We start from the raw sequence: 24783 nt of genomic DNA on the forward strand, positions 1-24783 counted from the left end.
AAAAAAAAAAAAAAAAGTGTCTATTTTGTAATAAGGAGTGAACTGAGAGCTTGCACAGTACTCGTTCCACTCTAGAGAGCTGACACATAGCAAATCTCTTTAAGTGGCCGGCAGATGAACAGACGTAGGCACATCAATATTGCTAAACTAAACAGAAAAAGGGCTCCATTCTTAGCCCTTAGGCTGTGTGGCATGGCATGACTATCTTTACACAGCATAGCACTTGACTGCAAATCTATTCTAGGCCTTATGTGGTTCATTTCTGGCAACAAGATCTGTCTGTTGTTATTTTTTCTATTTTTTTTTCCAATTCAAATTCTCTGTGACAGTTCTAAAACTGATATATATGATATTCAGGCTCTGCAGTATGGTATAAAAATATGTGGGGTGAGGGTGGGAGTAGAGTAAGGGGAGTGTTTGAAGAGGCAAGATCTGCTGAGACAGTACTGTAGGACTAAACAGAGCAGAGAGATCTAAACACGGAGCCATAATGACGTAATTATCCCTAATGCTATTTAGAGCACTCCTTGACATCTGCCTTCTCAAGCTGCATTCAGAAATTTGAAATAATGCTTTTTGTACTAGTGATTGTACTAAGAATTAAACAGTTCAAACAATTAGAGGTTAGTGATGAAGACTATGCCCTTGTCCTGACTTATTAATTAGTAAGGACATAGCTAGCCAGTATTTTATTGAAGCCAGAAGAAGCTGGTGAGAGCCACCCTATTTCGGGCAAGAAAGACGATAGAGCCCTTATGCCATTTCCCCTTAAAGCTTAAAAACAAACAAAGAAACAAATAACCACCCCTCCCCTTACCATTCTAGGAAATATTGCAGGCTAAATCAAAATTTTGAATTTTATTTATGGGACATAATCACAAGGACAGATTGTATACATAAAGATAGCTAGTGTAGGCACCAGTTCTCATGGTTTCGAGCATGTAAGCACACAGTTCTGCAGTCAGCTGGCAAGCTCACTCTGCTTGGTTTTAAAATAGCCATGAAATTTAGCTGGACATCCCCTTTGCTTTGGGCTAGAGGGATATACTGAATATACCCTCTCTACAGGGTCTAACATTTAGAGTCTGCAAAGACAATAGATCTTCTGAGATTTTATAGCTTTTAGCACTGACAAAATCTAAAAAAAAAGCTGATCCATGCGTCTAATATATGTTGATTCATCAAATGCAAAGTGGACAGCTGCAGCAGAAACAATCTTTGGTTTTAGTTGCATAGTCAGGTTTTTTGAAAGATCAGAGATCTGCTGACACATTACTTAACAGTACTTAGTACTATCTTTTACCTCTCTTAATAGTTCACCCTTATTTTTAAAATCTTAAAGTGTTCTAAAAGAATATCACTGTTCACCTTTTATCACCAAATGCTTTTCCCTATGCAGCAACTGTCTTTGCAATTTGAAAAATAAAGTCTTTACATTAGTCCTGTTTAAAGTAACGTGCTTACTATTTAGTGTTCCCAGAAGGCTTGTTAATATTAAATTTCTCAGAATATCTTGTTTTAATATCTCTGTTTTATCACAGCTCATCTTTCAACATAGCAAAAGACATATATTTTAGTAATAATTTGGCTTATTAACTAAAATGRCCTATTTTCCAGCTCAGCAGCAACCTACCTTTTTAGATTTATCCTTTACCTTGCTTTTTTCTCTTTCATATGAAGTGGTAGCATTTGCTTTCTTTTGCTTATATACAAACTCAGTTCCTCTAGCCAGAGAATCCTCTTCCTACTGTTTCCTCCCTTGACAACACCTTTGGTCTTCATTTTCATTTGCTTAATTAAGCACAGCTATTTTCTGTTGCACTAGCATACAGCAGAAATGAATTATAAACAGGCTTTATAAATTCTGCCACTTTGCCAAAGGAGAGGAATTGCTCAGTTACATTACTAACCTAATGATTAGTGCTATGTCATGGGTCCCAAACTCATGGATCCCAAAGTCCCTTCAGTATAAAGGCTGGGCGTTTCTGAATAAATCTTAGCCTTATTTAATATGTAACGATCTATCTGAGTTTTCTAAATATATATACAGAGCTTCAAGATGACCAAAACAGTCACCTCCATTTAATAAATGCAGCTTTTTTTGCAGAAGTCACAGAAAGTTTGTGTCTTTCAAGATACCCTTCAACCTCACTTTCTTTGCTTTTTATTATTTCAGGCTTCTCCTGAAGCTGTTGCAACCTAATCTGGTCCCATTTATTCTAGTCATCTATCCTGACATTTTTAAACAGTGTCCTCTTAAGACTGCATCTSTACATCAAATGCCTCTCCAGAAAAGATGTTCTCAGCAGCAGAAAAGATGCTTATTCATAACTATTTTGTTCTTTGTCAAGAGCAAGAAAACCTTACCTTTCACTAGGAATAATCTCTTGTTGTTGATAATGTTGTTCATGCTTCTCTTGAATTGCCAGTGCTTTGTTCCTTAGCTATCTGAAATTTTGATCTTAACAGCATTTTAGGAATCCAAATGACGTGGGAGCCAAATGGCATGGGAAGTTAAAAAGTCATGAAGCACAGTACATATTGTGCTTCTAACCTATGCAGAGCTAACCTCATGATCAGGATCACATCCAACTGCAACAGAGAGCTCATGTTCCTGCCTTCCATATATTTCCTATGGAACTTGAAATTCAAGTATATATCTGTTTGTTGAATATGGGTCTGTGTTGTTTGATGAGAAAAAAAAAAAAAATAAGAAGAATCAGTGACAGAAAAAAATGCTCCAGAAAATATTAAATGAAAAGAAATTGGGAAGCCAAGACTTTCAAAGCATATGATGCTTTAAAATAATAGAGATGAATTTTTCCTTTGTATTCTTTATTCTGACAATAACTAACTACTAAACAGATTTTTACCAGAACTTTTGATTGAGCTCCCTAGCCAACACAGGAGCTGCATATTACCAGTGATTTCTGTAGTGCAAAACTTTCTAGAATTGACTGGATTCTTTCAAAAGCTCCTTTAAACTTAAYGGGAAGTGAACTGATTTCCCTTTGATTCCATCAGTAACAGGATAATGTCCCCCAAAGCTTCCAAAACYACCTGCAGTACATTTTAAGACATTAAAGTTGGAGTTAGGCCACAATTTAGGTTGGTTTCTAGTTAATAATTTTTATGCCATTACTAAAGTCTATAAAATACAACAATAAATACTCTGTATTTTAAATGTTATGATAACAAACTCTTCTGATTTTGATTCCAACAACATATGAAAGTCTCTCATTAAAGCACCAGAATATCCTAACTTTAAAATTCATACATTTGGGAATTGAAATTCATAGTTTCTTGAAAATGTAGAGTTTTTATCTATTATCTGCTAACTAGTTGTGCTGATTATCTTCAAGATTAATAAAGCAGTCATCTTTCTTCAGATGACATTTCTGTGCTCTCATAACTGTGTGTCTTAAACTTACTTTTGCAAGCAATTTTATCCAAATTTATTGCCCTATGCATAGAAATAGACCATTTTACTCTTTGCTTTTAAATACATTTGTTCTTAATATTTTTTCTTCAGTGTGTAAGGAAGGTCTAACTGTGAGAATAAGCATTGTGCTTGAATAAAGTGCTAAAATACCTTGAGAATTTTCAGATAAGTAGCTTATATGTAGAAAAATAAAGTGATAAAAAAGGAGGCAAATGAAAAGGAATGCATACAGTGGTCTTGCATCACACAAGATAAAGAAAAAATCTCCCAAGATTGGCTTCCCAATACAAGAGAAACATGGAGTTACTGGCACAGGTCCATCAAAAGGATTAAGGAACTGAAGTACTTTTCACAGAAAGAAAGAGAGAGCTGGGACTGTTTAACCTAGAGAAAAGACTGAGGGGGGATCTGATCAATATGCATAAATATGTAACAGGAGACTGTCAAGAGAATGGGGCCAGACTCTTTTGAGTGATGCGAAGAGATAGAAAAAGAGTGATTAAGCACTGGAGCAGATTGACCAGAGAGGCTCTATCCTCGGAGATATTCAGAACATGACTGTACATTGCTCTGATGTCTGTAGGCAGATAGGTAAGTCTGCCTGCTGTAGGCGACTCTGCTTGAGTAGGGGAGTTGGATTAGATGATCTCCATAAGTTCCTTCCAACTTCATCTGTTCTGTATTTCTGTGATTTTATGCTGCAACACAACACCTCTCTTTCCTTTTAAAAACTACAAGTTTACAAACGATCTTCTTTCTTGGATGGATTTCATGGATTAAATCATGTGCTTTTTCTCACTTTCAGTCTGCATTAAGAGCATACAAGACCARTTTTACAGACATGAATCACCTCAGTGAGTCTGTAACTATAAAAAAAAGGGAGTCTGAAGGATCTATATTTGAAGATACTGAAAATTAAGTTGATTCRAACTAGAGGAAGATGAACAACTGGATGCACTTAGCAAGTTTAATAAGTCAATGTAATTAACATATAAACAGATTATTTACATTTGTGTTATTTTAGGAAAATCCCTTCCCCTTCCCCTTTGTTAAGATCAAAAGGGAAAAATCCTTTTGATCTTAGCAGCAATTCACCGATATCCTAGACAAAAGTATATTTTGAGCCCAAATATTTTACCTTATTTTACCTAATAGAATCCTCCCTCTGGACTAATATATACTTGTACATTTAGTGCAAAGAGAATCTTGTCTCAAATCACTTCTGAGTTCCAGTTCTCTCATATATGATCACTCATCTAAAGTACTGACCAAGATTCAGAGTTTTGTAAATTCAACTTGGATACTTTTGCATAATGCTGTTTTTATTTCCAGCACTCACTACAAAATAAATGATGRAACATTACCCATTATTATGAAGACATTAGCCTATAAAATTATGTATTTTCCATGTGATTTAGCTGCAGTATAGTCACAGTGTTGATTGTAGGCAAGCCTGCAATTTTACTCACAGAAATGATCTCATGAACTCCAGACATATTATTTTTGTATATGAAAGCATGTATAATGCTTAAAAGCATTTAGGATTGAAGACCGAGTCTACAGTTTTTCAGCAATTATTCTCTATTTTACTGCTTATTTGCAGCTACTAATCTGATATTTTAACTGATATCTTTATGCCATTTATCAGCAAAAATTTCAAAAGCTCATGTGACTTGTTAAGAATGTGAAATTTCACAATGTCTTTAAAATATCTTGCATTTTATTAACTATGTGTGGAAAATAAGAAGCACAACTGAATTGCATCTCTATCCCAGATGAAAGCAGGGAAAGAGGAGAAGTATGCCATGCACATTATTAAACAGATTTCATCACTGCAGATTTAATGAAAGATACACTACACTGAACCTTGGCGTTTCATTACTTACAAAAAAGACCCATATGTTTACATGAGGGAAATCAATGAGAGTGAGAGAGCCAGTAGCACTGCAACACTAAGAATTCTATGGGAGTAATATTACTTTCTTTCACTTCAGTCATATATGCACAATATATATATTTTATTAAGCTACTCTTTAAAAAAGTTAATTTCCTAAAGTGATAAGGATGGTAATTGTTTTCTATCAAAAGCACTAAGATAATAAAATGAGAGCAAAATGCATCAACTGAAAAAGCATAAAAAAACCCAGCTAGTACTCAAAGAATACACTGATGAACAAAGTATATCATTTTCTTGGCTTCAAAACAGCTTTCTTGAATGGAAAATTCAGCAGAGTATATCTATGACRTAAGGATTGGATGAGAATTTCTCTGTGGCGAGGCACCTCATTGTTCTTTTCCAAGCCAGTATGTAGAAGATATGACTCTCTCTGTGTTGTTCTGTATTCTAAACAGAATATTTTGTAAGATTTTTATTATTTCAAATAATAAATTTGCTCTCCAATTGATAGCTTGAAATTGTTGTCCTCTATGCTTTGATTGACTTCGGTAGTGCTAATTAATGTATAGGAAATGTGTTTTAAAGTTATTGTATAAAAATGTTGAAAATTAGTAAAAATCTGAACCAAATATAGTTTATGCTAAGAAAATAATTTATAATTAAAATGTTGACACTTAACCAAAATGCATGATCCAGAACAAAATAGATGATAAATGTCAAAAAAGACAATAGCAACATTGTCACTGATGTATAACAGTATTAGACAGATATTTACTCTCTTCATAGTAAGAACCACCACCAGGATTTTTATGTGTTGTTATTCACCATTTACTTAACATTAATTGTAATCAGTGATAGTCCATGAGATTCATTAAAGGAATGGTCAGCTGCTGCTTGATGATCAATGGTATTCATGTATCTATCCAACTGCAAAACAAATTAATCAAAGGCACAATTACCTTGTTTCTACATGTTTGACACAAATGAATTGTACATGGACCAACCCAGAAATATAAGGCATGGCTTTTAATATGTATGTCTACATGAGGAATGTCCAGGGTACCTGAAGAAGACTAAATTGGTTTCTTCTCTTCTTTCACCAAATCCCATTTTAGCAATGTTTCAACGCAGTTAGCTACAACACTTGTTTTATACTCAGATTGGTTTCGTATGAAACAAAGAACATTCCTTATTACCTGATAAAATGATWAAGTTGGTATGAAGAAAATATTTCATTCTTTTATCAGGAAACTAGTATCATTAATATTTCTATTTTTCATATAAGGCACTTTTTTTTAAATCAATCTCAGCTTTCTTCAAAGGTATTCACTCGACTACTTTATTTACCCTTAGTCCAACCTAAAGGAAAGAATTCCTGTGTCCCCTGGTATTGATGTTAAACTAATCACATAATCCCATTGTTAGTTTACAAAGATCTTCTTAAAAGCATTCAAGCTTTTGGCTTCTAACACTTTTATTAGAAGGCTTTTTACAGGTCTTGATTCTTCTCTACTTATAATTAAAATCTTATTCATCTCCAGTCTAAATATATTAACTGTCAGTTTCCAACTCTGTTCTTGAGCCATTGTATATCTTTAAGTAGGTTTTCTGCTTCCTCAGTAAGTTTGGTATATGCCTATACCTATATATATATATATATATACTCACACACCTATACCTATACCTATATATATATATGGCAGCAATCAATTATCTTCTCAACCTGCACTAAATAGATACATTCTTTAAACCACTTCTTGAAAGATGAACTCTGATTGTCCTTATCATTTTCTTATCATTTTAGCAATCCTTCCCTCCTTCTCTTTCAGTTTTAATTCATCCTTCCTAAACTCTCATGACCATTGAATACTGTTCTCTATACTTCTTTAGAAATGTCATTGGTGCATCAATTTTATTGATAATATTTTACCTGATGCCATTTGGCTCTGCTACAGATGCTAGCATGTTGATAATTGGTCTGACTTTTTCTACACTGTAGAATAGATGAGCTCTGTCATTTCCTGYAACGCCCCCACCAAATATACAATAACAAAAGGAATTAGAGATAACTTCAGCAACAGTATGAAAAAGTAGTAACAGTAAAATACACATCCTTCTTGTACAGGATGATTCCCCCTTCCTAGAAAGATCACGTAGGATCACAGGATTATCTAGTGAAGTTAAAATAATTTTAACTGTACATATGGAGAGAGTTATCATCTTTGCTATGTTTTTATTGGATATTTCTGTAACTTCTCTTTGAAGCTGAAACCTTTTCAGGAAAACATTACCAAACATGTTTGAATACCTTGATGGGKTTTTTTTTCAAAGTTTAGTGCATACATTAAAGTAATTCTTTCTCCCTGAGTACCTCTCTCCTCAGCATGAACAATTGGCAGCATTGATTATTTATTGAATATCATATTTTTGCTTGAAAAAAAGATTCCCTATCTGAATGCAGAAGCAGTCTTTATGAATTGAACAAGAAGCAAGTACACTGTAATTTTTTACTACATTACAATAAAGTGAATGTTTTCTAAATGTCACAGTTTAAATTTCATGGGGCATGAAAGCTACTTTTGAAATAAAATTTAAAGCCCCTTTCCAAATAGRAAGTCTAATCTTACAGTCAAAAAACACTTTATATTTCCTGACATTATTAACCTCAGAGTGCTGCCTGCAAGATGATAACACTATCTGACATATTAAAACTGAATTTACTTTTACATAATTATGTTACAAAATATTTAAAAAGATAAGATTCTGAGGAAAATATTAATGTGCACATTTTGCACTATTTTAATTTACTAATAATAAATCTAGCTGCCCTTCATTTTAACATATGAACAAAAATACTAATAGCTTACTTCTAASGAAAACTATTTCTGGTCTAATCATGGTGCTAATGTCACAAATAACACTTCACAGTAATCTAAAGAAAGCTCAACATTAAATATACGCATTCCTTTTTGAATATAATATATGTTGCATTTTCTGGAAGAAAAAAAGAACAAAATTTTTTTTCACATTCTACAAAGCTGCAATATCTATGATGTTTATATTACAATGTGTAATAAATTTATTCATAATTCTTGCCCTTAAAAACAGGTTTCTTACGCAGGCATTTTAAAAGCATTATATAAACAAAACTGAAGATTTCTACAGGCTTCAATTATGAGTTTTCTAAAATCCAGACCAGACCAAAAAAAAAAAAAAAAGAAAAGAAACCCATGTACACATGCTAAAAAAGCTATATCTCTTTAGAGGCTATCAGGTCTTTATAAGAATAAAAATGTATTTTGCCTTTTCTCTTTTTTCTACTTTTGAACATCAAACACGATGCTTTTTCTGACAGTATGTTCTAAAAGTAGAGCACTGAGATAGTCAGATTTATAAAAATAGAGTACATTTTATGTCAGCATAGCATTCTCCSTTGATGCAGAACACATTATAAAGCCTTCGAGCCCATGTTTTTTAACATTTGATTTACCATAAAGCATATATTCAAGGATAAGACAACTGGAAAAAAGTAAGCATGAAATATCAATTGTGTTCACAGCTTTTTCTTAAATGGCAAAATACTGGAAAGTTACCAACTTTTCTCATCGGTCACAGAGATGGGCATGTGGCAGCTCAGGCTGAGCTGTTGTCCTGGGATTTCATGCACAAAGTGAGGGGTGAAAATTTAGCCCGTAACTCTGTGCTCTGATCCTCCTTTCTATTATCAAGCTGAATGACATGGATTCGTGGTGCTAGAAAAATAAGTTCRGAAAATGGTCTGCAAAGCTTACATGCATCTTGCTGTAGACTGCAGTGCTGCCTGTTGTTGACTATAGCCAAGCCTGCAAAAACAGGCAAGAGACTGAGCAAAAAAAGGAGGCAAATAGGGAAAAGTGCAAGGTCCATTAGCCTTTATCATAGCCTTTTCTGATCATTGCTTTTTTAGTATGTTGTTAGTATTATCATGAAAACGTATGCCATTTTTACACTGTTCTTGCTTTGTAAGATAATATTCTCTTAAATTTGCACTGTGTTATGCACATGCATGTACACGTCTTCCACAAAATTTCCTTGTTAAATGCCTGCCAGCTAACAAGAGCCGCAGGCACCATGACTTGCAGTCACCCTTTTGCAGACAGCTCCACAAAAGAGGTGGTGAGAACTTTACTCTGAGATCCCCATATCCCATTTCAGGGAAAAAAAAAAAAAAAAAAAAAAAAAAAAAAAAAAAAACAAAAAAAAAAAAAAAAAAAAAAAAAAAAAAAAAAAAAGGCAAATCATTTTCTCAGCAGTTAAATCTCAGTTATCTTTGATGTGAGGGAGTCAAGGAGTATTCACATGATCCCTTGAACCAGTCTAAGTTCTTGGTGTTTCCAGATAGCTCAGTGCTGAAGTCACAAAGGTGACATGGACTGGGTGACTCTGGACTTCTACAAGACAGACATTGAGATTTAGTGCCAGAGATTCTCTTTCTGGATGAAAGACACATTTTCAGGTAATTCTACCCTAAAGAGCTACTTTAAACACTACTGAGAATGAGATGAATCATTCTTAGGAGGCATCATTTTCCTTACTCGGCTGTCAGGGAAGTCTGGGGCAACTAGCTCAGATTTAAGAATCAAGAATCTTTCAGATGTTTAAACTAGGACAGATGAAGCCAATCCTATCTGTTCACAGCTTTAATTGGCACTATGAATTGCCAAACACAGGATATTCTTCTCAAGTGCCAGATTTAGGTGATAAAAGACAGTAAGGTATATGCTAAAGTATCTGCCTGAATGCTCTAAAACTTGTAGAAAACATAAAGGTTTTGTGCTTGCAATATATATTGAAATCACATGTGATGTGCCCCAGTAAAATTGCATTGAAGATGTCAGATTCAGAGAAGTACCTTCTCATGTTATTGGAAACATTTTCAAATTACAGTGTTGAGTCTTCACATAGGACAAAAAGAAGTATTCATTTGAGCAGCAATGACTTTTATAATATTTGTTGTATCTGTTGTCTTTTCTACTGCAATCAATAAGATGAATGTCTATGAAAATGAAACATCCAAATGCTGAATTGAGACATGTATCTTGCAGGAGGTCACTGTACAAGTTGTACCCACACAATCCAGGCTGTAGCATCCTGTTGTAAAAATGTAAGCTGTCTCCCAAACTCTTATTTTTCTGCACATGTTGTTAAATAAAGATGAAAAAGACATATACTTTTCTGTAGTCMAAAAAATGCTTTGAATTTAATTTCATGAATAATCAATTCTTTCTGACCCTATGTAGCTATGATCAGGAAAAACTGCATTTGCTCATTTTCAGAATTCTGATGGAAGTGAAAAGGGAAGCAAAGAGAGGCAAGCATTGCAAAGGAAGCAGATAAACACAAGATCAAACTTGAGATTTCTTTAAATCTTCAGAAAAGCCTTCTTGAGCAACAGAGAAACGAAACATTTCTTGATTTGATTGTTCATCAATGACTTGGACGAGGGCACAGAGTGCACACTGAGCAAGTCTGGGGATGATACCAAGCTGAGTGGGATGGCTGACACCCCAGAGGGCTGTGCTGCCATTCAGAGGGACCTGGACAGGCTGGAGAGTTGGGCAGAGAAGAACCTCAGGAGGTTCAACAAGCACAAGTGYGGAGTCCTGCACCTGGGGAAGAATAACCCCAGGCATCAGTACARATTAGGGTTTGACCTGCTGGAGAGCAGCTCCACRGAGAGGGACCTTTAAGTCCTGGTTGACAGCAAGTTAACTATGAGCCAGCAGTGTGCCCTAGTGGCCAAGAAGGCCACAGGGATGACAGCCTGCATCTGGAGGAATGTTGCCAGCAGGTCAAGGGAGGGGATCCTGCCCCTCTACTCAGCTGTGGTGAGGCCTCGCCTGGAGTATTATGTGTAGTTCTGGGCTCCCCAGTGGAAGAGTGATGTGGAGCTTCTCGAGAGGGTCCAGTGGAGAGCAAGAGATGATTAAGCAACTGGAGTATCTCTTGTATGAGGAAAGACTGAGTTGGGCCTGTTTAGCCTAGAAAAGAGAAGGTTGAGAGGGAATCTTATCAACATGTTCAATTGCCTGATGGGAGAATGTAGGGAAGAAGGTACCAAACTCTTCTCCTTGGTGGCCAGTGACAGGACAAGGGAGACTGGCTACAAGTAGAAACATTGGAAGTTCTATGTGCATGTGAGGAAGAACTTCTCTGTGAGGGTGCCAGAGCCCTGGCACAGGCTGCCCAGGGAGGCTGTGGAGTCTCCTTCTCTGSAGATCTTCCCAACCCGCCTGGATGCCGCCCTCTGCCCCGTGCTCTGGGTGTCCCTGCTGGAGCAGGGGGGTTGGACTAGATGATCTCTAGAGGTCCCTTCCAACCTTAACCATTCTGTGATTTATATCTAATAGGATATGGCTCCATTTATTGTTATATTACAAGAAGTCAGAATAACTACTTATTTATATCCTCATGACCAATCTGTGATGAAAGATCTTGCTTTCATTAGGCATGGTCTACACTTGGAATCGTAACTTAGTACTGCTCAATACCATGCTTTTGAATATAAATTATAGGTATTGATATTACAGGTTTAATCTTTTTTTTTTCCCATTTTCTCACTGATTTGCTAAATAAACATACTGAGCTAGATCCTCTGCTAGCTTAATCACTTCCTATTCATGGTCTTACACAGTTATACCTGTTTTTTATCGCTATATATCAATAGTTTGACTATTGAAAATTACTTTGAAAGCTATAAATATTCACTTGTAGAAGATCTAACAAAGTTGTACTCCAGATTTTTATTTTTAATGAGTGAAGCAGAAAACATATTAGTAGTTAACACCTATATTCTGGAACAATGCACAAAAACAAATTCTACTGCAGCTGGAATGCATTTTTTAAAATCATATCCTCAGGAAACTAAAAAGAAAAAAAAAACTAAAAGAATTTGTATTACTTAGAAGTCCTCTCTGCTATTAAGATGAGGCCTGCAGTCGCTTTCTGTGCTCCACATCTGTTTATACCTAAAGAGATGCAGTGTCCATTTCTGTATCTTTTTGTAGTGCCTGGCAAAATGAGACTATGAGCTCAGATTGAGACTTTAAAAGTTCTTGAAATGTTCAACATATCATAGATCATAATCACTGATAACAAAAATAATAAACAAGTATTGATGCTAGTGAGGTCTCTCTATATAGAGCTGCTTAGTAAAGYATTACATCCCATTCTTACAATTAATAATAGTCACATATTAATAACAACAACCTCAAGATGTCTCTGGATACCACACTTAAAAAAATACATGTTTTCTGTGACTTAGAAAAAAATTGTTTTTAAGCTCCAAATAATTGGCCCTAGTGCCTGAGAAGATTTGTGCATCCTAACRTCTGCAACAGATGTTTAAAAATGAATGGATGCAAATATTTAAGGGTCCCCTTACCACTATTACCTCAAATCACACAGCAATTGAGGTAGAATAGCTGTTGCCTGAAAACTATTATAGAGGACCATTACAGCCTCTAAACTGAAGAACATTCTGCAGTCTTAAATATATAGAGCTCTTCCAACTTGTGTTTTGAAGTCAATGTGTCTTGTGCCAAAAGAAATGATGGGCTCATCTCTGCACTACTGTGGCTTCACTCAGGTATGTTTCTCCCAGCTTCGATAAAGTCTGGAGTTGAGGATAAATACACTGAAATTCTAGCTTTACATACCAAAATGCTTTACAGAAAGACTTTTGGTTTGGAGAAATACTGTTGCTTCTAGCAATGATGAAGAAAATTTTGAAGAGAAGGAAAATCAGCCAAAAGCCCAGACCACTCAACAGGAAGTGCTGACAAAATATAGCTCCCTTGCTATATTCTGCACTCCTATTTCCCACATTTACCCAGTAACTCTTTAATTCGGAGAATATAGGAGGTCTCCAGAACAATACCAGAGCTCGAGCCATGTCTTACCTATTCCAGCAGAAAAAAAAAAGGTAACTATTCTACTACAGGACCACAATCCTTCCCATATTCTTTCCTTGTGACCTATGATCCACTCTTTTTTTTTTTTTTTTTTCTCTCTATTACAGGCATAGATTCTGTCAGGACAGGGAAAAATATCCCCGTCTCATCTTTGCAACATCCTATATTTTGTCCTAAGTTCTTAAAAGTGTAAAAGTCTCTATCAATCTCTGCATGAGTTGTTCCATTTTTAGAGATGCATTTTTCTCTCAGGAATTCTGGAAGTCATCTATGTCCTTTATTCACCTCTTCCTATCTCCTCCACACACAAACTTTCAGTGAAGCMGTTTTACTGTTCAGATAGCACTGGAAAGAGTTATCTTGAAAATATATCTTCATTTTCCATCCATTCAGTCTAGTTCATATAATTTCACTGCTTCGACCAACCTTTAATTGAGCACATTTTGTGTTTCTTTAGGTTTAAAAAAAAAAAAAAAGTTATTTGTCTTCTTGTAAATACACAAGGCAGGAGTGTGATTCAGGCTTATGGAGATGTCCTGGAGCTTGTRCTGTGTTTGAATTTGAACTACCCTTGAACTCAATTCACATGCACAACATGCCAGTGTAAACCCACAGTCCTCTGTGACCCTTAGAGGAACCAAGGAGCTGGGCATTTTTGGCCCACTCGGCCCTTRAATGAAAGTCAAAGACTAGTTTTATCTGCAAATTGAGATAGCTGCATTTAGTCAACTGAGTTGATCATACTGAGTGGACATCCACTGAATGCAATGACAGCTTATACATCTGCATTGCAGACTGAAATTTAGATATCTTAGGCTGTGACCTGACTCCCAGTCCCCAGAGCTTAGCTAAAGGCAGTTACAGGGATTAAATTCCTGATGGAAGCTTGCATAGTTATTATAAATCTGTTCTGTGCAACTTTCAACAGGCTGATTTACAGAAGAGACAYTCTTATCTATGGTTTCTCTTACTAGAATAAGATATAGCACAATTTCTAAAGAGTATTTGGCTTAACAGCACACTGGATATTTTCTTCATTCTACAGTTGGGAAATCAAGACACAGATCAAGTCTGCTGAGTCTCTAGCTAATATTCCAGCTTCATTCTCTTTGACCTATTTTCTTCTTCTTTTTTTTTTTTTTTTCATGTGGAGCAAATTAAAAAAGATAAAAATGCCATAACTGTACTCAAAGCAGAAACTTACATACTTAGAATTTCAGACATATGCATAAGTATTTTCTGTGGGTAAGAGAGAGAATGACACAGGGACTATAACCTTTAAATCATAAAGCAAATCTCAAGTAGAAGTCCCACATTGCTAACATACTCTGATATTTCAGCAATTTGTCTATAAAACAAGAAATCTAGAATCAGATTCTGAGTTGGTGGAATAAAGATGCCATGATTTACAATTAAGCAGGTAGTACTTCAGATTTTTCCTAGTTTAATCCTGATAAAATAGACTGAGAGTCTTACGCATCAGACAGTAATAAGGAATAAGCAACTCTGTGAAGTAAACAAACTTACGGTAAAACATGCTTGGCCTCAGTTTCTATGTACACTGAACATGACCTGTAAACAGGTTAAATGTAGACATAAAGCTCTCGTGTTGTTGCTATACAAAAAATACAATAAAATGCAAAGAAAAAAAAATCTTATATTTCAATGCCAGATAGTTCACTGTTAAAATAAACTACTTCTACTTCCCACACAGCATAGGCATCAACTTTGCACAGTTATTCCTATTTATTCCTACTGTTTCCTAAAGGAGCTAGAATACATGTTTAAAATACCTGAAAAGTACATGCAAATGAAGGCCTTTAGCGAGTGAAGGAGGCTGAAAACTAAGTTTTTGATGTATTGAAGCTATGATTGTCAGAATCTTAGGCTACTGTGCCATAGGTTTCTGAACTATATTGTTGCAAAAGTAATTTCATTCTATTATAACAAAGGTGTCTGATGACAAAGAAGGGGGTAAATACAGCAATATGCGATCAACAATGGACAGTTTTGCATAAGTTTTCAGTTTTTCAGAGATAACAGCTAATACCATAAATTAGTGGTTTAATTTAAATATTATCAAAGCTAAAGCTAAGGCAGCATCCATATATTTAGCAATTTAGCAAAGCTTTTATCAGAAGGTAGCTTGTGCTTCTAGTGCAAATAGCCCTGCCTGACAGAATAGTGTTGAAAAATATGTATTTAAAAATAAACTCATGAAAACATCTGAAGCACTTCCTGAAGTCTAATTCAGAATAATAGCCAGAGATGCTTCCAGATTCTCAAGACAATTATCCTCTTGTCTCAATGATGACCATGAACAAAATGCATTCATGAATTTAAATACTGTGACCAAGGTTAAATTAGCATATATAACTCTGTACAGTTATACAGAAATTTAAAACCAAATGGTCTAGATCCACAGTATCCTGGATCTTTAATTTAAAATAAACCACATATTTTCTGTTTATTCTAACAATCTTTATATTAATGTTGTCAGTAATATTTTAATACGTGACACAAACTGGAATAAGTTTCAGTTTTAATGAAATCTAAAATTCAGAATTCAAAAATAAAGGCTTTTAAATAAATATTTGCTAGTTCTACCCTTTTTCAAGACAAGTCTAAAGCCAGCTACTTATAATTCTCATAAAAGGTAATGAGATGGAAATGGCAAATACAATTATTATTTTATTTTCTTATTGAGGCCATTTTATGTATTACACAAAGGGATCTAGTTATTCCACTATTGCTCATGGAAATTTTCATCTTCTAAAACTCCAGTACCTGAAAGAGTCAGCAGAGGTGCAGAGAAACAGAGATGAGAGGCAATCTCTCAGCCGTAGTGGCCTGTGAAGGAAGTAGCTTTCACAGAAACACAGACATTGTTTCCAATATGTGTGTTTTTTCTGTTYCCTGGTTGAATGGAAAAGCAGTATTGCAGTACTTTTGTGATAATTAAATATAAACGTGCTTTAAAAGCTATAAATCCCTAGCTCAGGCTTCACAGGGCATAAAGACAAGATCATTTGACATTCAAAATGCTATCTTTTTCCTCTTGCACCTTATTTTGTACACTGATTGTAAGCTTTGACACTGATTTTTGTTCTGTGTTTTACAGTATGGTGCAGAATAGGAATACTGAGATTGTGATGCTTAGTTTCTACGTGAATACAAATGATTATCACTAAGAAAACAGAAACCAAAAAAAAAGCTTGATTTATCTGTTCTATTTTTCTTAGAAGGGTCAAACAAAGACTTGTTTCTTTGTTCATCAGTCACAATGCAATTGGATTGCAAAATGGCCACTAATTGAAAGAGGACATACAAGTAATCACAGAATTAATTATTCCTGTGTACTTACTATTAAAAAATATCTGCAATTGATAGATAAGTATATGCAACTAATATTAACAAAAGTCAAATGGAATAATTTATGTTTTGGAAAAGAAGAGTGGTAAGGAAACAAAGCTACAAAAGGTAGGCCAATTGATTTTTTTTTAATRTACTTTTTATTTAATTAGAGTAATATAAGGATCAATTTCAGACACAATCCAGCATTACCACTTTAACATATTTTGTGCTTGGATGCAAGAGGAGAGTTCTCATCCATTCCATTCACAGTGATAATAGTTACATAAAGCAACCAGGCTGTTAGCTACACAAGGACAATATATCATGCATATATCTTTCAGTATATATCCTTGATTCCCAGCAACAGCAGTCACCCAAATATGTATTGCCCTTGGCTAGCATGACARTATAACAATCTGATTAGCAAGGACAGAAGGAATGATGAAAGAAAAAAAGAACAGGATGTGTTTTCAAGGTAACACTTGTTAGCTTGTTGCAGTAGAATTTTAAAGGATTTTGTTAAGAATACTAGCACAGGAAAACTAGCAACAATTAATGGAATATAAATTGTACAGAAAGCAGTCTAAAAGTTCCTTCCAATTTCTGTTATATCTCTACTGATTCTATTACAAGCTTATAAAATAAGCATGCACAGCTTCTGTAATCACATGCATGAGTTAAAATTCCAATAAACATGTTCTCTTGAAACAATGGCCCTTCACCTTTTTGCAGCAAAAGCAAATGCATGAAAAACAGAGCTAACAGAAAACAAGAATGTCTTACCCTACCACAGGAATTAAAGAATCATCAGATTTCTCTAATTACAATGCATATTTCTTGGAGTGTGCCCTCTCTAGCACATATCACTGTGTGTCTGTGCATTGTTTTAATTGCCAAAAGAAATTCTCTTTCATACAAACTTGTCTCCTTGGGAGAAGCTGACAATACAAATATGCAGTGGATGTTAATTATTCAGTGCACTACCATAAGGTGCTTAGGTATTATGATGATAAGCACACTGTAACAGCATATATAAAAAATAGTAGAGCAACCCACACTGCAAGAGTCTGGCAAAGCCCGAATAAATTAAAAACAGCAGCAGTAAGCAAAAGTTAACATATTTATATGAAAATATTCTTTTACAAAATTAAAAATTCTAATGTCCATACCTCTTCCCTACCATTCATACTAGTACAACTTTTTTTTTAGAGTGTTTCYATTTTTATTCTGCTTTTAACAAGAGCATGCAAGAATTAATGCCTCTGATGTCATCTGTGGCTCAGCAACACACCTCCAGGGTCTGCCATAGCTCCAATAGCTATCAGCAAAAATACCTTTGTAATACTTTAATCTGTTATTTAACATTCTTCCCATGTAACTCTGTTTTGATCAATAGATGCTCAGTAACACCTTATATAAAGCAACTAGAAGAAATTAAACCATATTCAAATAACCTCTTGCATGCTAGACCTAGCATATTGCTTGTTGTGTATGCAAGCAACTATTCTTTCACAGAAAAATTTTTCCTCTTGTTTAACTCCAGGAAAATGAAAACATGAGAAATAAACAAGTTTGACTTCAAGGTTAATGCAGCAGAAATGATTTAATTCCAATCCATTCTCATTCTAACCTGAGCTTTATTTTTATTATTATTATTATTATTATCATTATTATTATCCAGTATTGTAACAGTGTACTTAAAACAGAGCTATTTAAGAAGAAATAGATTTTTTACCATGCAGATGCTCCTAAACACTAATATAGATTTTTAGAAAATAGAATAATCCTCCTGTTTAGATTTTAACAAAAGCAAATTATAAAGGAATATGTAGTCTATGTCTGCCATCTACTGTAAGAAGGAAATATTGCAGAGCTTCCACCTAGACAAAAATAAATAAATAAATAAATAAATAAATAAATAAATAAATAAATAAATAAAGGATATTACCCTGCGTGCATTATTAGGTTGTCTTTACCATTCAGACTCACTTTTGCAATCAGATCAAAATTACTTCAATATATAAAGATTAAAAAAAGAGAATATGTAAGCCTAGATATAGCTAAAAATATCTTCAATTCCGTTATTTCAGRAACAGACCAAATTTTCAATTAGGTTGTTAATGGAAATCAAATGAAGATTCAAAGAGCTTATAGCTTATGGAATGAAAGTTTTCTGGCACCRTTGAAGTGCACTGTATGAGTAACAACTACAAGAATCATAATGAAAGCATGAACAATTGTACCTTTTCTTCACTGCTTGCATGTTTCTTTTATTACATACAGTGATAGCCTTAAACCTCATTTGTACATTCACCTTCCAGAAAGAGTTCGTAAAAATATCCTACACTTTTTGAACTCTTTGTTTGTTGTGCAGCCCCAGTAGATACTTTCCCCCTGGAAGGTCCAAGGAGAGCTCTCAGAGACTGATTTTCATATTCTCCACCACTTCTTAGTTTTCTCCCTGAATTTATGCTGGATCAGTCCAGCTATGTCTCTGCAAGGAAATGGCTGGGCACCATCTTAAGGAAAGAGTCTTCCATGGACTTCTCCAAGTAATATGAATGGTCAAGATACTGCTCAGTTTAGCTTCTTCATATTATATTGCTGTCCAAAATCATCCTACCAGTTTTTTCATCCTCAGATATCCTCTGTGTCCCTTTACGCCGCATCTCATGAGTGCATTACCTTTACCTACTTTTGTGTCATACAGACTCAGTAAGATGCATGCAGCACTGCTCTCACTTTGCTACAAACACTATAATCTGAATAAATAGATTGGTAATAATAACAATAATAAGAGTAGTAATGGCATGATCCATGGCATGATGGCACTCTACTGGAAGATCTTCACATGTATACCGCGGATAAGGACAGATTGCTTTTAGAGGGGTTGGCCCAGGCAGTGTAGAGCCAAGCAGGTCTGTAGGTTTTGAGATCATGGATCTGTCTCTGACACTGTTTCTTAACAGGTAAGTCATAACTTGCATGAGTAAAACTGCTCGTAGCATGAAGTGTGGTGGCTTGTATTAATCAGATTCTTTTTCCAGGCAGGCCAGTCATAATATCATCTGGGAAAAGAGTTGGTGTCAGAGGCACCAGTGTACCAGATACCTCAGAAGAGATTTCTTCTGAGTACGAAGAAAATGCGAGTGCCTATTTCAGTCAGATTTAAGGATGTCTCCTGTTGTTTACCCATCAAGGAGCACGGATCATTATCAGTGAAAAAGTTCCTGCAGAAGTCAGCCTCTCCTGATATTTTCTCACTGTTGGTTTTGGAGAAAGCCGAGATGGCTTTTGTAGGGTTCAAAGGCCAATTTTTAGAATCCAACCTGAAACAGAGCATCAACATGAAATCAAGAAAATCTGGAATAAGTCGTGACAGCCCTCACAGAGATATTACTTCAATTTCTCTTCTCTGAAGCATTCAAAGCTCAATATCTTCATCTTACCACACAACACAAATTTTAAAGCTACTGTTTCTCATACTGAAAAAGAGCATCTKCTAGTTGAAACAAATTTATTCTAGATTACAGCTAATCATAAAATTTAAATAAAACACACAAAAGATGCTTCTAATCTATTCTACACCAAAGGATAATATTTTGCATTTTCAAGGTGCATTTCTTATGTAAATAATAATTGCAAGTACTCTGTGGTCTTGAATATTTTATATATTCTTTGTGTACATAGATGTCTCATAAATACTTGATGAATAATGATTCCTTTATCTTGAAAAAAGGTAATGTATTTATAAAAAAGTGATGGTTTTCCATGGAAGATATTTCATCTGAAAAATTTCAACTCTTTCAAGCATATATATGGAATAAATGTATTATATATTTATATAGGTTTAAGTTTTATGCTCCTTTTTTTCTTTTTTTAAATATTGCTCAGAAGTACTTCTAAACAGTGAACATACAATGTGCCAGTTGGGGGGGATAACATCAAGCAAAATTTAGTCTGTTCCTTTCCTCTTCTATTCTTGGTTAAATTTCAGTTCCCACCCTCCAAGTCCAACTATCATGCTGGTCCTTTCTCAGGAAGCAATAAGACTTTCACTGAAACATCAAAATGAACAAAGCTGCTTTCATTATTTACTTCAGTTCACCTGGTGAGGCAAGTGACATTAAAGATTTCACTTTTGCTAGCACTATTGGCAACAAGGCAGACCAATGTGACAAGCTGCTCCCAGAGTTATCTGATGTCTTTCTTAGGCCCTCGTTTTCCATTCATTTGGATCATGGAAGTGCTGCCACTCCTTCCTAGMTTAGATGTCCATCCTTTTCAGTTCCGTGAAGATTAAGGAACAGGGGAGCAAGAGGCGAGGTGCACTGCACATCATTGTACAAAATCAGGACGTGGCAGAAGCAGAGACCTGGACTCAAAAAGTAGTCTCAGTCTTGGCAATGCATCTCTGTCCCACTTACTGCTTCTTCTCAGGTTCTCAGTGAAATTCTAACCCCACTGCACACATTTCTACTGAAAAAAAAAGATGTGCAGAAAAAAAAATTATACTGACGTAAAAAGGCTCATCTTCTGCTCAAAGACCCAATATGAGCAGAGAGGATGAATTAATTTTGCATGACAAGAATCCCTCCCAAATATGACAGGAAGCTACATTACCCAAATAATTAGGATTCCAGCTGAGGTAAGCCAGGGGAATGCATGGACTAATATATGCATATACAATGCCTCATTTAACATCTATAACACACAGACATGTCCAAGAAGGCTCAGTGTTAATCCAAGTACATTAGAAGATTTTTGAGAATATTCATAATTCAATCCTATTTTGCAACAGGCATACCTGTCCTAAAAATTCCCTGTGGACTCAAGGGGATTTACTATATATTTCTGATCAGGAGAGTGAGCACTGCATGGTTTATAAAGATTCACCACCATTAAAATGCAGAAGGCAGTGACCTGTATAACTACATATGAGGCTGTTATCCAAGCTTTGCATTCACAGGAATTTCTCTCTCTCCCTCTCTCCCTGGGGAACGGCATTTGAATTGCAGATAGCATAGCTCATCATAATGGAACACCACTAACGACCTGTGTATTTAAAGTAGCAGACACTAATTTCGACAGAAAACTACTCTACCAGAAGATGCAACACCTGAAAAAAAATACTTCCCTGGTTTTCCCTAATGGAAGTTTGATTATATCTGTTCTTTGCATGTCAGGAAAAAAATAACAACAACAAAGAAGTCTAATGCCTAACCTCTCTTCTAGAATAAGGTACTTTGGGAGCTTTAATACTTACAGGGAGGGTTGATTTGAAAATCACAGCTGAATGCAGTCGAAATACCCAGTGTCATGGACAAGCATCTCCTCACACTGTCAATAACGTAAGGGGAGGCAGTATATGGGAGAAATTGCATATGCCTAGACTTTCCCCCCTCTTCATGTAGACAAAAGCTATAAAATCATTTGAAAGTATATTCACTTCTAGCACTCTGTGTACAGTGTACCCCTTCTTCCTCCTCCCAGAAATAGCCTACCAGAAAATAGATAAAATTGCCAGACTACACAAGATAACTAAATTGTATAGTTCATTTTATTACTATAATGTGCCAAGGATGTAGGGATATTCAAGAGCACAGCTCATTCTGAATCCCCCTTACCATTTGTTTTTTCATACTTGTTCTCCATAGTGTCAGCTTAAAGCTTGCAACTGGCAGCAACAATTTGCTAAGCAAACTGCTAAAATCCTTAATAACTGAAGGAGTTAAATACAAAAAGCAAATACAAATTGATGTACATCTCATAAAATGAAGTGTGGTTTGCTGTTTATATCAAAAATTGCTAAAGAATTCAAAAATAATGAGATACTGAAAATATTTAAAGTATTATACCATATATATTTAAGAAGTACTGATAGAAACATAGCCATAGAAATATAGCCCTCATTACATTGATAGTAGGAGACAGAGAGGAAAGTAAACTCCAGTTTTTTTCTTCCAAATATTGAAGCAGGTCTTGACTTCTCTGACACAAAGTTTCAATTGGTACTTTATGTGCATATATAAATTAGACTGTACTCATTCTGCCAAACACTTTCATCCCAGAGATCCCTTCTTTACAACAACAGGGCTAAAGTACCTTATTCCAAATCATAGCAATAATTTTTAGAATATTTGAAAAGCTTCTTGATAACTCTGTTTTGGGGCATTTCTTTTGGGTTATCACAATTTTAAAACTGAGCATAAAACAAATCAAGCAAATCAATTAGTACCTTATAAATAATAAGATGTGAAAAAAAAAAAAAAAAGGTTCCTTGAAGCTTCATATCCAGATTGACTTGTGATTTTAATGTGTTAATGAAGTTAAMCTATAACTGAGGAAATCTTGAGAAATAGATCAACACATTGAGGTTTCATGGCCTCACAAAGACAGGACTACATTACAAAACGACTCTTTGCCAATAAGTTATCAAGTCTCAGTTACCACTGGAGAATGTAACAAAGGCACAGAGCCCTTACATAGTAAAAATGCACGTTGTTACAATCACAAAGAATAGACTAATTTCCTCCACTCTCCCTTCTTTAAGCCTTGGTCAGTGAAACATTCTTGCTCCTAGTTACAAGGGCAATATAGCAGAATCTTTCACCTCATGGTAATGAGAAGTAGTATGAGACTATAAAAAAGAAGTTAAAAAGTCAAAAGCTTTATTTTCCACAACTATTGGTTAAACAAGCAACACTGATACCTAGAACCTATGTGTATTTTATCATCAGGAGTAAATGGATTATCCCAGGAAAAACACAAACACACAAATGAATCACAGTTTCCATCCTGAAGCGAAAAAAAAAAATGTGCTGCTCCTGTAGCATGAATAGATTTTAAGCAAGTGAACAAGTGAATCTGGCCCCTTAGGGATCCTCCCTTCCCTAGGAATTACCTTGGTGGCATACTCCTATCACCATTACTTCTGGTCCACAAAACTACTATTTTCTGGCAAGGACAGCACTACAGGGAGAACCTAGCTGATTATATATTCTTATTTTAAAACATGAACACTTTGAAAGAGAAGGCTGGTCCTCAAAAGACTGCCTGGCTCTCACCATCTGGGGTTTACTGGCTGCTCTACTAAGAGTTTGCATTACTTTTRTCTATGAAATTTACCATGAAAACATACAGAATAAGAAAAAAAATAAAAATAAGAATATTATCTAAATACTGTAAGGCAGGTTCTTCTGAACTCCTCTGAATTCCGTAGCATTCTCATCTGTGAAACACAGACATTAAATACTACTCACTTACAACCAAGGACATTTCAATTGTGGCCCCAGAGCTTATTTCTGTTAATAATATCAACCAGCAGAGGAGGCAGGACAAGGATGGGACAGACAAATAAACTGTTTCATAAAGTCAAACAATTAGCTTGCATTTTTATTTTTTAGGGATTAAAATCAATACAGACAAAAATATTATAAACAAGTTAGTAGAACTAATTAATTCACACAACCAACAATATCTTCTCTATAAAACCATTCTGATAAACATACATCTTCACGTTAGTAGTTCTGAACTATGCATGATTTTCACTGCAAAAAGTGAGACTAGAGGTGATGGATTCTGTTCTAGATCCATACATCTGAACTAAATTGATAACGGTGTATTAGAAAGAGATATGCAGTTGTACACAGCCATTTACATGCATTAAAAACCTTTGGAGGAGTCTATTTTCCTTGAAGTGGGCTTTTTCAGTTGTTTCTACTTTAAAGAGGAGAATTATGGCATGAAATAGTATTATTAGTATGAAAATGAACAGAAAGATGATTTTGCTGAATAAAAATTCTACATAAATGGTTCTGTGCCAGAATCAGCATTTCTTAAGGGCTACTCCTCGCATGTTATCATCACTGATTAAAAGTCACTGATGCAACACTGACATGTTTTGTGCCCCCATGAACGCTGTGACAGGTGAGCACAGATGTAGAAAGTTACAGAAAAAAAGAAAGTAGCTTTATTTTACTCCATAAATGCAAGGGCAAATAGGTGAGGCTGTAAGAAACTCTACACAGCCTGCAGCAACGGCAACAAATCACACACGAAACTGTATTTACAACTATTACCTACAGTGCTACAGAGCTGCAGTTCCCATATACCACCGTTTTGGGAGTTTGCCCTTC

Source organism: Nothoprocta perdicaria, unplaced genomic scaffold (assembly GCF_003342845.1).
Source record: "Nothoprocta perdicaria isolate Ctin4 unplaced genomic scaffold, notPer1 scaffold_202, whole genome shotgun sequence".
NCBI classification, from domain to species: Eukaryota; Metazoa; Chordata; class Aves; order Tinamiformes; family Tinamidae; genus Nothoprocta; species Nothoprocta perdicaria.